At 34.5% G+C, this 17,000-nt stretch overlaps 1 non-coding gene and 1 pseudogene across 2 annotated transcripts; one reads left to right on the forward strand and one right to left on the reverse strand.

Moving 5' to 3' along the window:
* Positions 1 to 2,151: 2,151 nt before the first annotated feature.
* LOC146938266 (uncharacterized) lies at positions 2,152 to 14,630 on the forward strand (annotated as a pseudogene). The gene is made up of 7 exons (XR_015029992.1): positions 2,152 to 2,259; positions 2,621 to 5,669; positions 5,791 to 6,390; positions 10,352 to 10,399; positions 10,673 to 13,291; positions 13,415 to 14,015; positions 14,371 to 14,630. The product of XR_015029992.1 is annotated as an uncharacterized LOC146938266 (transcript).
* Positions 14,631 to 16,005: 1,375 nt separating this feature from the next.
* On the reverse strand, positions 16,006 to 16,086 carry TRNAL-AAG (transfer RNA leucine (anticodon AAG)). The gene has a single exon. It is a non-coding gene; the product is annotated as a tRNA-Leu (tRNA).
* Positions 16,087 to 17,000: the final 914 nt, after the last annotated feature.

Raw genomic sequence — 17,000 nt, forward strand, 5'->3', positions numbered from 1 at the left:
TGGCACGTAATGGACAGATGTCGTATACGATGTCAAGACATCATAAATGTCGAATGCAATGTCCAGATATCGTAACAACACAAATAACAATAAATAATAAATAACTTAATGTAAAGTGCAATAAGGAAATAACATAAGGTATTTGTTAACCCAGTTCGGTGCAACACACCTACATCTGGGGGCACAAAGTCAGGAAGAAAATCCACTATAATAGTATTAGTTTGAAGCCTGCATAAACAACCTCTGGTTTACTAACTTCGCACCTAATCACTACCTGTGATATTTCTATCTAAGATACACCTAGATATGAGACCCCTCTCACTTCCCCTCAATCACACACCAGTGATAACAACAAATATAATCAAAATGGAGACACACTCCAAGAAACAAAATCCACTATTGCTTAAAAGCTTACGAGTGATTCACAAATACAACTCAACTATAAGTCCACCTCAATGCATCAAGGTGATACAAAGAGAGGCTCACAAATAAAAAGGACAAACATGAAACCCTAAATGGCTCTTTTCTCAAATGACGGTTTCAGTCCTTTTAAACTCAACTAAACAAATCATCTTTGTGCTTTGATAAATAGTTGCAGCGACCGGAGAGGTATACAATAAAGCGCAAGGCTTAACAAAGACACGAAACCCTAAAAGACTCTTTCTTTGATATGACGGCTTCGATTACTTCACAATGGTTTGAGTCTTTCTTATATAGTCATTCAGCAGCTTGGACTTTTTCTTCACAGCCAAAAACGAATATATGGTCTTCACAATTTTCTAGGAGCAAATATATTATTTCCTTAAATGTCTTAACATCCATTTTAGGAAACACGATAATGCATAAACCAACCTCTATAACTTGAATCACACGCTTCTTGGAAAACAATCCACGTGAATCATATCTTCAAAAAAATCTTCAGTGATCTCACGTTTAAAACAAATCTTCTAAGAATGCGAAACAACGTAATGTTTACCAACATGTCGAGACATCTTGTCCAACATCTTGCTAGAACATTTGTTTTAGAAAAATGCGACCAATCACACACAGTTTACAAACCTAACAACTTTATTCCTTAATGGGCTGAAGTCTTTTGAAGGCCCTTATGCTAAAATCTTTGTTATTTTGCTATCATGGCATATGTGCTGATTTGTCTTAATTTCTTGTCTTTTAATCCCTTTAAAAGATCTCGATTCTTATGATCATTTATTTCTTCTTTTGGTCAGACAAAGAGTATAATATTTATTTTTAATCTTTTTTTGGCGGTGGCCGGGGTTTGAACCCCGGACCTTGCATATATTATGCATTGTCCATACCAACCAACTAAGTTAAGCTCACGAGGACATCTATTTTTAACCTTTATACATATCTTTGACATTGCTTAAAATCTCATATTTTGCCAATACATTTTCAATGAAACATTTCTCACAAAACACAATTGTACATAACAAGGGGCAAGCTTATGGCAAGTAAGAATGAGTCAATTTCAATATATGTGAGGATAATCGCTTCCGTTATAAAATGGATACAAGATTTTAAAGCCTCGTGAAATTGAGTTTCTTAGTTTCTGTACTTATTAATCCGGGAACGGGGTGTGTGAACTGATCGGTTAATCAATGACACTTTTTACCCTTTGAAGCTGCACAAATTCTCCAATTGCCTCTACCTTACTAAATAGTTTTTCAATATAATGATATTTGGAATGCACAAACTTGGCGTAAACCTTGTCTGTTATCAATATATGATTATTTATTCGTGACTTTTCAAAGTTCATTGGAGTCCCTAATTAATTTACATGTCAAAGGAAACACTTTTTGAAAATCAAAATTCGTCCGAAGTTTTTTTCTGATATGAAAATTCATTAGTAATCCTAAAACATGACTTGCATAGCAATTTAACGTTAATATTATAAGTTTGTGTCTGGACAATGAATAAACAACAAAGCATACGAAAGCACTCTCATAGAGTGGAGCCTAATGATGCATTTGACAGTACAATAAACAATATATAAATCAAGGATAATATATTAGTATATAGACAATTATTACTACATGTATTAAATATAATGAAAATGTAGATTAGGTGAGGGGAAGAGCAAAAAAAAACCGTTGACTAAAACATAAAAGGTGTAAACAGAACTGTGTGTGACTGTATCAAAGGCTAAAGTGAAAGCTCAACTATCCTTCTGTGCATCTGTTATTGCAAACTGAGATCAACTGACAGTGTATCTACTTCTTGAGAAGTTTACTCTCAGATAAGGTATGATGTTTTTGCTTTCTGAATATGTATTAACCATATATCTATGATAAAATTTATTTGCTGTGGTCCAAACTAAGCTCAATTCTATTGCTTAAATTTGATAATTTATTCCAAACACAAATTTGGCCATTGGGTATTTTTCACCAATCCCAAAATAAGTTTATTGTTCTAAATTATTAGACTAAAAGTTGGACACTATTTCCTGAATTTTTACTAGAGTCAAAGCTAATATTTTTTTCACATTGATCTGTACACGACAAAGACTGAAATGTTTCTTAGTCATCATGAAATTAAGTGACCAAGCCATACATACCATATTGATGAATCTTTAACTGATATGTATCGATGATTCTATTATCAGGTTGACTTTATTTAATGGCAAATATTGCTGTGCCTGTTGCAACTGGTGTGGCTAAATATTTTGAGGAACCAGCAATTCGCGAAGTACAATGCATTTTTTGTGTTAATAAAGTAATCAATGATCTTGAGAATAAAAAGGAGGCGCTGAAATCTGAAAGAGACAACTTGCTAACTCGTATTGAACAAGCCAAAGAGAGAACTGAAGTAATTGAAAAACCAGTGGAGAAGTGGTTGAATGATGTGGAAAATCTGTTGAAAGAGGTGGAGGTTCTTGTGGAAAGGACGGAGAGAGACAACAATTTCTGTCAAGGATGGTTTCCAACATGGGGACGATATGTTATGTGCAAGCAAATGGTAGAGAAGACGGTGGCAATGGGAAACTTCATAGGCAAAAGCAATGATATTCAGCCATTTTCTCATCGTGCTCCACTACCTGGTATTCAGTACCAGTCATCCAAAGACTTCATTTATTTTGAATCAACAAAAATGGCTTATAATCAACTCTTGAAGGAACTTGAGGATGATTGCATCTCTAATATTGGAGTGTATGGAAGGCGTGGATGTGGGAAGACAACCCTTGTAACAGAAGTTGGCAAAAAGGTTAAAGAATTGGATATGTTTGACAAGGTGATATCAATCACAGTGTCTCGAACTCCAAACATTAGAGGCATTCAAGGAAAAATTGCAGATATGTTAAACTTTAAATTGGAGGAAGAAAGTGAAGAGGGAAGAGCACAACGATTATGGATGTGTTTAACAAGATATGAGCGAACTCTCATAATAGTAGACGATTTATGGGGAGAGTTTCATTTGATGGATATAGGAATTCGCTTAGACAGTGTTATGACACAGAATTGGAAGATCCTCATAACCACTAATAATGAGCGTGTTTGTGCGTTAATGGAATGTCAAAAGAAGATTCATTTGGAGCTCTTGTCTGAAGATGAATCTTGGACTTTATTCCAAAAGTTTGCAAGAATTGATGACGAATACTCCAAGTTATTGGATGGTGTGCCACGAAAAATCTGCAACGAATGTGAGAGAATTCCCTTAGCAATCAAAATTGTGGGGTCATCATTAAAAGGAAAGGGTGAAATTGAGTGGCAGCAGACACTTCAGAAGTTGAAGGATTTAAAGGCATATAATGATGGAGGAGTGAGAGCAATTTTAAGTTGCCTTGAATTAAGCTATGGTTATTTGCTACGGAAAGAAGCACAACAACTCCTTCTATTGTGTTCTCTTTTTCAAGAAGGCCATCACATCCCAAAAGAAGATTTGATGAGGTATATACTTGGACTAAGTTTGGGAGAAACATTATCATTACAGTCAAAGAGGAGCTTGTTTGAAGCAGAAGTATACAGACTTTATGATATTGGTTTGTTGACGCCTGGTTCTGTGAAGATGCATGATATGGTTCGTGACGCAGTCTTATGGATTGCAAATACATCAGATACTTGCAAAATCTTGGTAAATGTTGACAAACCACTGAGCATTGTGGCAGAAGATGAGAAAATACGAGACTGTTTTGCATTATCCTCATGGTGGTATAATGAAAATCCCACTTTTTGTCAATTGCATGCACCGAATCTTAAAATTCTATTGGTAGATATAAGTGATTGTGGGTCATTGAATTCCTTGGATGTATCACATTTAACATTTGAAGGAATACAAGGGCTTGAAGTATTTTCTCTAACCATGAATTACAAAATAGTACCATTATCATTTCCTCCATCAATCCAACTGCTGGCAAATGTTCGAACTTTGCGCTTAAATGGATTGAAATTGGGCGACATCTTTTTCATTGGAAGCTTAACAAGCATTGAGGTTCTTGACTTGAGACGCTGCGACTTCAACGAACTTCCTATCGAAATACAAAAACTCGAACGTCTGAAGCTGCTGGATTTGTCAGAATGTCATATTTGTGAAAAGACTTATAATGGAGCAATAGGGAAATGCTCACGGCTAGAGGAGTTATATGCTGCATGCTACCCAAAAGAATATGTTTATGAGATCATTTTGGATATTGGTGTTCTCCCAAATCTACAAAGGTTTGTGCTTGATGATCCAATCATTCGAGAAAGATCAAGATTTCTGCAGGTAAATGATTTTAATATCTCAAAGTTGAGGGCTTCCAAATATAATATTCTACAAATAGCTGAAATTGTTGTTTTGAGAGATCTCCATGGAGGATGCAAAAATATCATCCCAGATATGGTTGGAATTGTGGGAGGCATGAATGACTTGACTTCTCTCCATCTTAAAAGTTGCCAAGAGATAGAATGCATCTTCGATGCAACCTATGATTTCAAGGAAGATGATTTGATTCCTAGGTTGGTCAAGTTACGCCTTCAGTCTATGAGTAACTTGACAGAATTGTATCGAGGTCCACCTCTGCAAGTACTACGCTACTTTGAGAAACTAGAACTACTTGACATACATCTTTGCAGGAAATTACAGATCAAATTTCCATGGGAATGTAAGTTACGCAATCTTAAGTTTCTCAGCATATCAGGTTGCAGGACCGATGAAATACTCTTCTCAGAATCTGTTGCTCAAAGTATGCAGCAACTAGAACAACTAAAAATAAGTGGGTGCAATGAATTGAAGCATATAATAGCCAACATGGTGGTTGTAATACAAGTGAGGAAATAAGTCCAGCTCCTATGAATTCTCATTTTTTTATGACCAAACTAAGGGATGTTAACATTTTTAATTGTACAAGTTTAGAGTCGATATTCCCAATTTGTTATGTTGAAGGACTTTCACACTTGCAAGAGATGAAGATATCAAGTTGTCCTAAGCTGGAATACATGTTTGGTAAATGTGATCACGAAGAACATCTTTCATCACACTATTTCATACTTCCTCATTTGGAAGTTCTGAGACTCTCTTCTCTTGAAAATCTCATTGGGATGTTTCATGAGAATTGTCAAGCAAAGTGGCCATCTCAGTCTCTGAGGAGTCTAAGCATACGTAGTTGTCCAAAATTGGCTATACCATGGTTCAATTCGAAGGTTGGCTATGATCAAAGACAACATCGTCCGAATGAAGTACGTACTCTTAGTGAAATTCTTTACAGTTTTGTGGTATTTATTCTATTTTCTTATTGATATTTGTAATGCTACCACCCCAATATTATTTGGTTATTTAACTTGGAATATTTCATTTCAGAGATTACTCTCAAAACTGCAAGAACTGAAATTGTATGAAGTGCCTCAATTGTACTCCATTTCATGGGTAGGTCCTACTCCAAGTCAGATTTGGAGTTTCCAATGTCTTCAGCGTTTAAGAGTGCATAGTTGTGAAAATTTGAAATTCTTGTTCTCCATGGAGGTAACTAGAAGCCTTCCAGAGTTGATTAGCCTTGCTATTTTCAACTGCAAAGAATTGGAACAAGTAGTCGCAGCAGATGAAGAACCTGTGCAGCTTCCTGATGCTGAATTGTATTTTCCAAAACTAAAACATATAGATGTCATTTACTGCAACAAGTTGAAAAGCCTTTTCCCTTTTGCCATGATTACAATGCTTCCACAATTAAGATCTATTTGCTTATCAACTTCATTTCAACTTCAAGAGGTTTTTAGACATAGTCATGGAGATAACATTATGAATAAAATGGAAGTTGTGCTTCCAAACTTGGCAGAGATAACATTACACAGTCTACCGAATTTTGTAGATATCTGCCGTGATTGTAAGTTACATGCCGTTAAACTTCTACAACTCCACATATCTTACTGCAACAATATTGCTGCAAGCTTAAAAAAAATTCAGGTGACTTTCCTTCCTTGCTAACTAGGAATACTAACAAAAATTCTCTTGTTATTTTTAACTTTTTTTTATTTTTAGAAAACAACATTCTTTAGTTCAGATTTAGGATAATGAGATAAAATACTGACCATTTTTAACTTTTTTTTATTTTTAGAAAACAACATTCTTTAGTTCAGATTTAGGATAATGAGATAAAATACTGACCAAAACTTCATTTTGAATAGTTCTTATAACTCCTCTTTGACAATTAATAAAGCTACAAAACTAATAAATGGCCACAAATCCGGTAAGAACATTGTCATTGTAAACCATGAACATGTCCGTAGCCAAATATATAGTTTTTATTTGCACATTGAATAAAGAATTCAAATATATGATTTGAGTGTACCAAGTGGAAGATAGTTTCTCTACTGACCAAAAATTTGATTTTGTTGTTGATAAAGGCGAAACTGAGAAAAGCAGCAGGGTTAGAAGATGACGAAGATTCTCGTTATTGGTCAACTTCTAGCGTAAGTGGTAATGTGGAAGTACCATTTAGCTTCGTGCAGTTCAAAGGAAAAATAAAAGAAACTAAATTAAAAAAATCCGTACTCAACTTGGCATGGGACAAAGGAAAAACAAAGGAAATCAAAAAAAGAAATGTTGAGAGTGGGATTAGAGAAGAACTCGCGCCTTTTCGACCAGAACCTTAATCTGGTGCCTTAGGCCAACTCAGTCATCTCAACTTTGTTGATAAGTCTTTTTCCAGTTACTATGGTTAGAATGCTTCCGCAACTAAGCAAGCTTCAAATATCAAAAGCTATTCAACTAGAGGAATAAAATGGAAGTTGTGCTTCCAAACTTGACAGAGACTACATTGGATGATCTGCTAAGTTTTCTTGATATATTTCATGGTAGCAAGTTAGATGCCGTTAAACCTCTAAAACTCCACCAATGTGAATGCCTCCAAACCTCTCTAAGCTTGAGACACAAACTCAGGTAACTTCTTTTTTCTGTTTTTTTATTTTTTTACTTTTTCTTAATTTTGAAAAGAATAATAATTTAGTTCAATATTTTGGATAGTAAATAAACAAACTAACTGGAATTTTGTTTTCAAGATTCCATATAACTTCTTTTTGACTTGGTTTGTACATAATTTTCCTTCATTGTTAATAAAACTACAAAATATGAACTAGACCTTGCACCCGTGCTGCCGCACGGGTCATATTGACGGCAAATACATCATTCAAATAAATAAAACATGGTAGTATGTTGCGATTAATAAACTGTTTGTGACCATACAACGTTAAAAATAATAATACATGTTAAGAAAAAGGAAACAATTCATGTTGGTACATTACGGAAAACTTCTTTGCAAACAACGTTGGAAGTGCTATCCATACTAACACCATGCTCATCAATCATCAAAATCTTCAGACCACTACTTGAGGTTACTCTGGATATTGCAACATAAAGTTGTTTGTGAGAGAATACGGGTTGAGGTAGGTACACACCAACTTGTTTGAGTGACTGTCCTTGGCTCTTGTTGATAGTCATAGCAAAACACACTGATATAGGGAAATCAGTCTGCTATATTTTTTACCAACATTGTCAATGTAAACCATGAATGTATTAGTGACAGTGACAAAGTACATGCCAACTTTGTCTGACACTATTGATTATTCAAATAATTCATTCGTGTTTGGATTACCTTCCATTCCTCTATAATTCATTGTGAATATCGTGAATGTTATTATACTGTAATTAGAAAAATATTGAAGAAGCATTGCATTAAAAAAAACAAACATAAAATAAGTTTTATTCATGCATTCAATAAAGAATTCAAATACATTATTTGATTGTACCAGGTGCGAAGATAATTCCTCTACTGACTGAAATTTGGAATATGTCGTTGACAAGGTTGAAACTAGAAGAAGCAGGCAGCATAATAAGATGATGAAGTTTATCTATGCTCTCAACCCAATCAGCTGTATCAATGTAAAACCGTACAAATATAAATGTTCATTTTCCTCTATCTATATGAACATAAAAATGTGTTGTAATTCTGGTACAGATGGATCATCATTTGTTTGTTTGTTTGTTTGTATTGAATGTGAATGTTGTTAGTTGCTTATAAATTTTGAACATGTGGAATAGAATTTTGGTTGGTTATGCATTAATACTTACCAGTGACTCTGTGTATGTAAAGAACAGTTTTCATTATAATTTACAGTTTCATATAACAATTCTAAAGAGAAAATTGAGTATATATTCATGCTTCAATGCCTGAAATTAAATTTTTTTTTTTTTTTGGGATGGTAATGGTTAAAAGTTTTGTTTATTTAGTGTGACAAATTAGAATCGTTAAGTAAAAACAACTTCAATGTCTTTGAAAAACTTTATGAGCTTGTTCGACTTTATTTGTTATACGATTGTATGAAATTGTAATCCTCATTATTGGATTTGACGCAAGATAAATAACACCAATGTAAAATTGTAAATGATATAGACAATTTAAACATTTGAATGAGGATGTTTACAATTCAATACAAGTTCAAATAGATATTGATAATAAAACTATTTGGTTGTATATCATTTTAAAGGGAATAATACACTAACCTCCTTTAAGGTTTATCTAAATGTAACACACACACCCTCTAGTTTCAAACTCATCACACACCTCCCCCACAGTTTAACTCTGTTAACTTCCGTCTATTTAACTTATTAAAAAGCAAAATAAATCATCCTCTTCGTCTGACACTTTCACTCCGTGCCTCCTGCGTATGAAAAATCTACACCCACAAATTAATTGATATAGCTAATGTGTGGAACATATGGAGAAACACTTCCATACGACAAAAACGGTCCACAAAACTGTCAACTAATTTCTACTATTTCTATAATTATTTGGTTGTATGGTTCTAAATAGGTATTCTAGTGTTTATTAATCCAAAAGTATAATAAGCCCGTGAATCGCATGGGCGAAAGATCTAGTAGAGGATGAACGGACTTTAGAAGTATCCAATATTTTAATCTTGCAAATTGCTAAGATACTTTACTAGATATTTTAATCTTGCAAATTTGCTAAGATACTTTACTAGATATACTTTCCAAATTGCAAATCGCTTTGAGAAGTCCACTGCGAGAAAGGTATGATGATTCTCCAGTCACATTCTAAATATGCATTAATCATATATCTATGGTAAAATTAATTTGTTATCGTCCAAACAAGGCTCTAATCTACTGCTTAAATTGGATAGTTGATGCCTATAAATGTGCAAACATAAAGTTGGCTTTAGTAACTTCAAGCAACAACAACAATAACAAACACAGATCTAATCTAGGAATCAAGTGGAAAACACAAAACCTCAAGCAAAAATAAAGAGATGAGATAAACAAACACAAAGAAATGTTTACCCAATTCGGCCCAGCAATAACATACCCTAGGGGAGAGATTGATGTCTCCAATCCACTATCAATAAGTTCTTTACAAAGAAATACAAAAAGGTTACAAGAAATTAACTTCAACAAACTCTACAAGAACAAAACCTAATTTCTACAAATTGTGGCCCGATTTTTGTCAAACCAAAACTCCAAAACTTGCACCAAAATTGTGTCCCGATTTCACCAAATCGTGCCACGATTTTTTCCGGATTTCAACCAAACCCAAAATAAGTTTATTATCCAGTAGTACTAGTATTAGACATATGATATAAAAACGTCAAATAGAGACATGTGATATAAGTGACATACTCAAGTGCTTCTTTATCAAGAAAAAAAAAATAATCAAGTGACTTAACCATATATTCCATACTGATGGATCATTGACTGATTTGTGCACATGATTCTATTATCAGGTTGCTTTTACTTGATGGCGAATATTGTCGTGACTATTGCAAGTAATGTGGGTAAATATTTGGCGGGACCAGCAATTCGCGAACTTCAATACCTTCTGTGTGTTAATAATGTAGTCAATCTTCTTGAGAATGAAAAGGAGGTGTTAGCATCCGAAAGAGACAATTTGCTGACTCGTGTTGCACAAGCCAAGGAGAGGACTGAAGTAATTGAAAAACCAGTGGAGAAGTGGTTGAATGATGTAGAAAATCTCCTTAGAGAGGTGGAGGTTCTTGTACTAAGGACAGAGACAGACATCAATTGCTTTCAAGGGTGGTTTCCAACATGTGGGAGATATCTTTTGTGCAAACAAATGGTAGAAAAGATAGAGGCAATGGGAAAATTTAAAGGCAAAAGCAATGATATTCAACCATTTTCTCATCTTGCTCCACTACCAGGTATTCAGTATGAGTCATCCGAAGACTTCATTTTTTTTGAATCCTCAAAATTGGTTTATGATCAACTCTTTGAGGCACTTGAGGATGATAGCATCTCTATAATTGGAGTGGATGGAATGGGTGGATGTGGAAAGACAACCCTTGTAACAGAAGTTGGCAAGAAGGCTGAGGAATTGGATATGTTTGATATGGTTATATCAATCACAGTGTCTCAAAACCCAAATATTAGAGGCATTCAAGGAAAAATAGCAGATATGTTAAACTTTAGATTGGAGGAAGAAAGTGAAGAGGGAAGAGCACAACGTTTATCTTTGCTGTTAAAAGAAGTGAAGCGAATTCTTGTAATAGTTGACGATCTATGGAGAGAGTTTCATTTGAAGGATATAGGGATTCGCTTAAACAATGATAATAGAGGTGCGTGGAAAATTCTTGTAGCCACCCGTAACAAGCAAGTTTGTAGTTTAATGAATTGTCAAAAGAAGATTCATTTGGGGCTCTTGTCTGAAGATGAATCTTGGACTTTATTCCGAAAGTTTGCAAGAATTGATGACGAATACTACAAGTTATTGGGTGATGTGTCAAAGAAAATCTGCAAAGAATGTAATGGGCTTCCCATAGTAATCAAAATTGTGGGGTCATCATTGAAAGGAAAAGATCAAAATGAGTGGGATCAAGCGTTTGTCAAGCTGAGGGATTCACAGGCATCTGATGATGAGCATGATGAAGAAGTGAGAGCTACTTTAAGTTGCCTTAAATTAAGCTATGATTATTTAAGGCAGGAAGCACAGCAAATTTTGTTGATGTGTTCTCTTTTTCAAGAAGGCTATCATATCCCAAAAAAAGATTTGATGAGGTATGCACTTGGACTGAATGTGGGAGAAATTTTATCATTACAGTTGCCAAGGAGCTGCTTTCAAGCAGACTTAAAAAAACTTTTGGATTCTTGTTTGTTGATGCCTGGTTCCGTGAGGATGCATGATGTGGTTCGTAGCGCAGTCTTATGGATTGCAAATGCATTGGAAAATTGCAAAATCTTGGTAAATGTGGACAAACCACTTGGCATTTTGTCAGAGGATAACAAAATAAGAGATTGTTTTGCATTATCCTCATGGTGGCATAATGAAAATCCCACTTTTTGTCAATTGCATGCACCAAATCTTAAAATGCTATTGGTAAATATAAGTGCTCGTGAATCATTGAATTTCTTGGATTTATCGCATTTAACATTTGAAGGAGTACAAGGGCTTGAGGTACTTTCAATAACCATTGATAACAAAATAGTACCAGTATCATTTTCTCCATCCATCCAGTTGTTGACAAATGTTCGAACTTTGTGCTTAAATGGATTGAAGTTTGGTGACATTTCTTTCATTGGAAGCTTAACAAGCCTTGAGGTTCTTGACTTGAGACGTTGCAACTTCAATGAACTTCCTATCGAAATAGGAAAACTCCTAAGCCTTAAATTGCTAGATTTGTCAGAGTGTCATATTTCTGAAAACGACTATAATGAAGCAATAGGGAAATGTTCACAACTTGAGGAGTTATATGCTTCAGCATGTTACCCAGAAAAGTATGTTCAAGAGATTATTCTGGATACTGTTATCCTCTCAAGTCTAAAAAGGTTTGTAGTTGACAATCAAATCCTTAAGAAAATAAAGAAAGTACAATTAAAAGCATTTAATATCTCAAAGTTGAGGACATCTAAGAAAAATAATCTGCAAATAGCTGAAAATATTTCTTTGGAAGGCCTTCATGGAGGATGTAAAAATATTATCCCAGATATGGTTGGAGTTGTGGGAGGCATGAATGATTTGACTTCTCTCCAACTTACAAATTGCCATGAGATAGAATGTATATTTGATGCAACCTATGATTTCAAGGAAGATGATTTGCTTCCCAGGTTGGTCAAGTTACGCCTTCAGTCTATGAGTAACTTGACAGAATTGTGTCGAGGTCCATCTCCTCAAGTACTACGCTACTTTGAGAAACTAGAACTGGTTGACATACAAGATTGCTGGAAGTTACACATCAAATTTCCATGGGAATGTAAGTTACGAAATCTTAAGATCCTCAGCTTATCATATTGCAGGACCGATGAAGTACTCTTCTCAGCATCTGTTGCTCAAAGTTTGCAGCAACTAGAACAACTAACAATAAGTGGGTGCAATGAATTGAAACATATAATTGCTGCAAGTGGAAACCAACATGGCGGTTTTAATACAGGAGAGGAAATAAGTCTAGCTCCAGTGAGTTCTCATTTTTTGATGACCAAACTAAGGGATGTTAACATTTTGCATTGTCGAAGTTTAGAGTCGATATTCCCAATTTGTTATGTTGAAGGACTTACACAATTGCAAGAGATGCAGATAAAAAGTTCTCCTAAGCTGGAATACGTGTTTGCTAAATGTGATCACGAAGAACACCTTTCATCACACCATGTCATGCTTCCTCGTTTGGAAGTTCTCGAACTCTCTTTTCTTCGAAATCTCATTGGGGTGTGTCCAGAGAATTGTCAAGCAAACTGGTCATCTCAATGTCTGAGGATGCTAAACATATATAATTGTCCAAACATGGCTATACCATGGTTCAATTTCAAGGTTGGCTATGATCAAAGACAACATCATCTGAATGAAGTGCGTACTCTTATTGAAATGCTTTACAGTTTTGTGGTATTTATGCTATTTTCTTATTTGATATTTGTAATGCTACCCACCCTAATATTATTTGGTTATTTAACTTGGAATATTCCATTTCAGAGCTTACTCTCAAAACTGCAAGAACTGGAATTGTATGATGTGTCTCAAATGTACTCCATTTCATGGGTAGGTCCTACTCCGAGTCAGAGTTGGAGTTTCCAATGTCTTCAGCGTTTAAGTGTGAATACTTGTGAAAATTTGAAATATTTGTTCTCCATGGAGGTAAGTAGAAGTCTACCAGAGTTGATTAGCCTTGAAATTTTCAACTGCCAAGAATTGGAACAAGTAGTTGCAGCAGATGAAGAACTTTTGCAGCTTCCTGATGCTGAATTGTATTTTCCAAAGCTAAAACATATAAAAGTCTATAAATGCAACAAGTTGAAAAGCCTTTTCCCTTTTGCCATGATTACAATGCTTCCACAATTAAGTTCTATTTACTTATCAATTGCTACTCAACTTCAAGAGGTTTTTAGACATAGCCGTGGAGATAACATTATGAATAAAATGGAAGTTGTGCTTCCAAATTTGGCAGGGATAACATTACACGATCTACCGAATTTTGTAGATATCTGCCATGGTTGTAAGTTACATGCCATTGAACTTCTACAATTCAACATATTGGACTGCCCCAAAACTGCTCCAAGCTTAAGAAAAATTTCAGGTGACTTTTCTTCCTTGCTTATTAATTTTTAGAAAACAACATTATTTTGTTAAAATTTAGGATAATGAGATAGAAAACTGAACAAAGCTTCATTTTTAATATTTCTTATAACTCCTCTTTGATGATTTTTTTTATTTTTTTAAAGCCTTTGAGAATTAATAAAGCTACAAAACTAAGAAAAGGTCACAAATCGGGGAGCTAAGAACATTGTCATTGTAAACCATGAACGTGTCACGGTGTCAGTAGTCAAGTATATACCCTGAGTCTGACACTATTGGTTATTCAAAATAGTGTTCGATGTGCTTTTATTTTCACATTAAATAAATAATTCTAATATATGATTTGAGTGAACCAGGTGTGAAGATAGTTTCTCTACTGACCGAAATTTTGATTTTCTTGTTGATAAAGAGGAAATTAAGAAAGGCAGCCGGATTAGGAGATGATGAAGATTCTCATTCTTTGGAACTGGAGAAGTATGAAAATGAACAGCAGCAGAAGATGATGAAGACTCTCCTTATCAGTACCCAACTTCTAGCAAAACTGTTTATGTGGAAGAACCATCCTTACTTAACCTTGCGTGGAACAAAGGAAAAACAAAAGAAATCAAAAAAATAAATGTTTAGAGTGGGATTAGAGAAGAACACACGCTCTTTGGACTAGAACCTTAATCCGATGCCTTAGGCCAACTCGGTCATCTCAACTTTGTTGAAAAGTCTGTTCCCTGTTACTATGGTTATATTGCTTGTATTGTGTGTTCCTTTGTTTCGGTTTCTTTAAACCACTTTTGTTGTAGTTGACCGTTTGGGCTGATTACTACATTTTTGTCTGATGTTTGACTGGGTCAAGTTTATGTCCTCCAGTATTTTGACAAATATCACAAGCTACATTGGATGATTTGCTGAATTTTCTTGATATATTTCATGATTGCAAGTTAGATGCCGTTTAACCTCTCAAACTCCGCATATGTGAATGCCTCATTTGCACTCACGAACGTGCCTTTAAAGCTGCTATCACCGTGTATTGGAAGAAGCAAGGAATACTAGCTTTTGGCGTACACACGTTTGAATATGTTTCCACCGTGTAAACAAACAGATACTAAATATTTTACCAGCGTTGTCATTGTAAACCATGAATGTGTTCGTGACAGTCACCAAGTACATGTCTTGAGTCAGTGAGTCTGACACAAATCTGTTCGTGTTTGGATTGATTAGTTTTCAATATTGAAGAAACATTGAGTTAAAAAAAAAGAAACAAAATCATTTTTATTCATACATTCAATAAAGAATTCAAATACATTATTTGAGCGTACCTGGTGCGAAGACAATTCCTCTCCTGACTGAAATTTTGAATATGTTGTTGACAAGGTTGAAACTAGAAGAAGCAGCGCAATAAGATGATGAAGTTTCCTTCATGAACATAGAGGATGTTCATAAGAAACAGTGCAAATATAAATGTTCATTTTTCTCTATCTTTATAATTTGAACATAAAAAATGTGTCATACTGGTTTTTGTAATTCTGATACAGATGATCATCATAATTTATTTTTTTGTATTGAATAAGAATGTGATTAGTTCTTGACCAAAAAAATAAAGAATGTATTTAGTTGATTATAAACTTTGAACCTGTGGAATACAATTGTACGTGATTGGTTTATGCATTACTAGTGTATGTTAATTATCACCATTACTTTGCATATGTAATAACAATTTTAATTATACATAATTTACTTTTCATGTTACATGTTAAAGATAATATGGGGGTATATATTCATTGATTCTTCAATGCTAAAAATGTAGAAAACGGAAATGGAAATAGAAATATAGTTGAAAATAATGGGAAGTGTAAAAGAAAAATGGTTGGGAAAAAAGTGAAAATGTTGAAGTGTAAAAGAAAAATGGTTGGGAAAAAAGTGAAAATGTTGAGAGTGGGTTGGGAAAAAAGTGAAAATGTTGAAGTGTAAAAGAAAAATGGTTGGGAAAAAAGTGAAAATGTTGAGAGTGGGATTTGAACCCACGCCCTTTCGGACCAGAACCTTAATCTGGCGCCTTAGACCAACTCGGCCATCTCAACATGTTGTTGTGGTTCCGCGTTACATATATAAAAGGTCGGTCTTCGTTGTTTGGTCTTTGATTTTTTATGGCTTTGGCTTCCTTTCTTGTTTGATAGGCATATGAGCCACATGTTTAGAGTCAAAAAAATCCAATGATTCTAACTGATTAAATACATGTAGGTGTTGTGTCTTTGTCCACGTATAGACATTGGATACGCCTTCAATCTTAATTGCCGGTGCTACATAAATTACTTGCGTATGTTAATTTATCACATTGACTCTGAATATGTATGGACAATGTTCATTATGATATTATGTTTCATATAGTATGCTAAAAAGAAACTTTGAGTATATACTCATTGATGTCTTTATACGTAAACTACATCGGTTACAGTTACACTTTATGTCAAAAATATTTTTATTTAGGATTAAGCAAAATCGAAGAAGTGTATATGTTTGGTTATCCAGTGAGAATATTTCTCTTCCCATTGAACACGGTTACAACCCTTTGGGTTCTCCGGGCACCCTCCACTCAAATTACTCGTTTCTTCTTTTAAATCGATTATGAGTGAAGTAGGTCTCCTAGCTTCTGAAACGTGCATCTTTTTGATGCAGGTATGCATATGGTTCGGTTCACATGTCTCTTTTACCCTTCATTTGAGTTGTATCTTCTCATCAATTCCCTTCAACTACGTGAGATGAGAACTTTCATTCCTGCATCAACAACTTCAATTTTTCCTTTTCCTAGTTGGGAAACCTATTTTCATTCAAATTTGGCACAATTATTACAAAAGTAGTTTTTTTTTGACAGAACAAAAGTAGTTAATACATTTGTATTGTATCCTCTTCGACTTGAATGTGTAATATTAACATATTGTAATCATTCCTTATTTATTGCAAATAAATTTGATTAAAAAAAACAAACAACTATGGT

This window comes from Medicago sativa, chromosome 3, assembly GCF_051527215.1.
Source record: "Medicago sativa cultivar Bolivia chromosome 3, Bolivia_mono, whole genome shotgun sequence".
Classification (NCBI taxonomy): domain Eukaryota; kingdom Viridiplantae; phylum Streptophyta; class Magnoliopsida; order Fabales; family Fabaceae; genus Medicago; species Medicago sativa.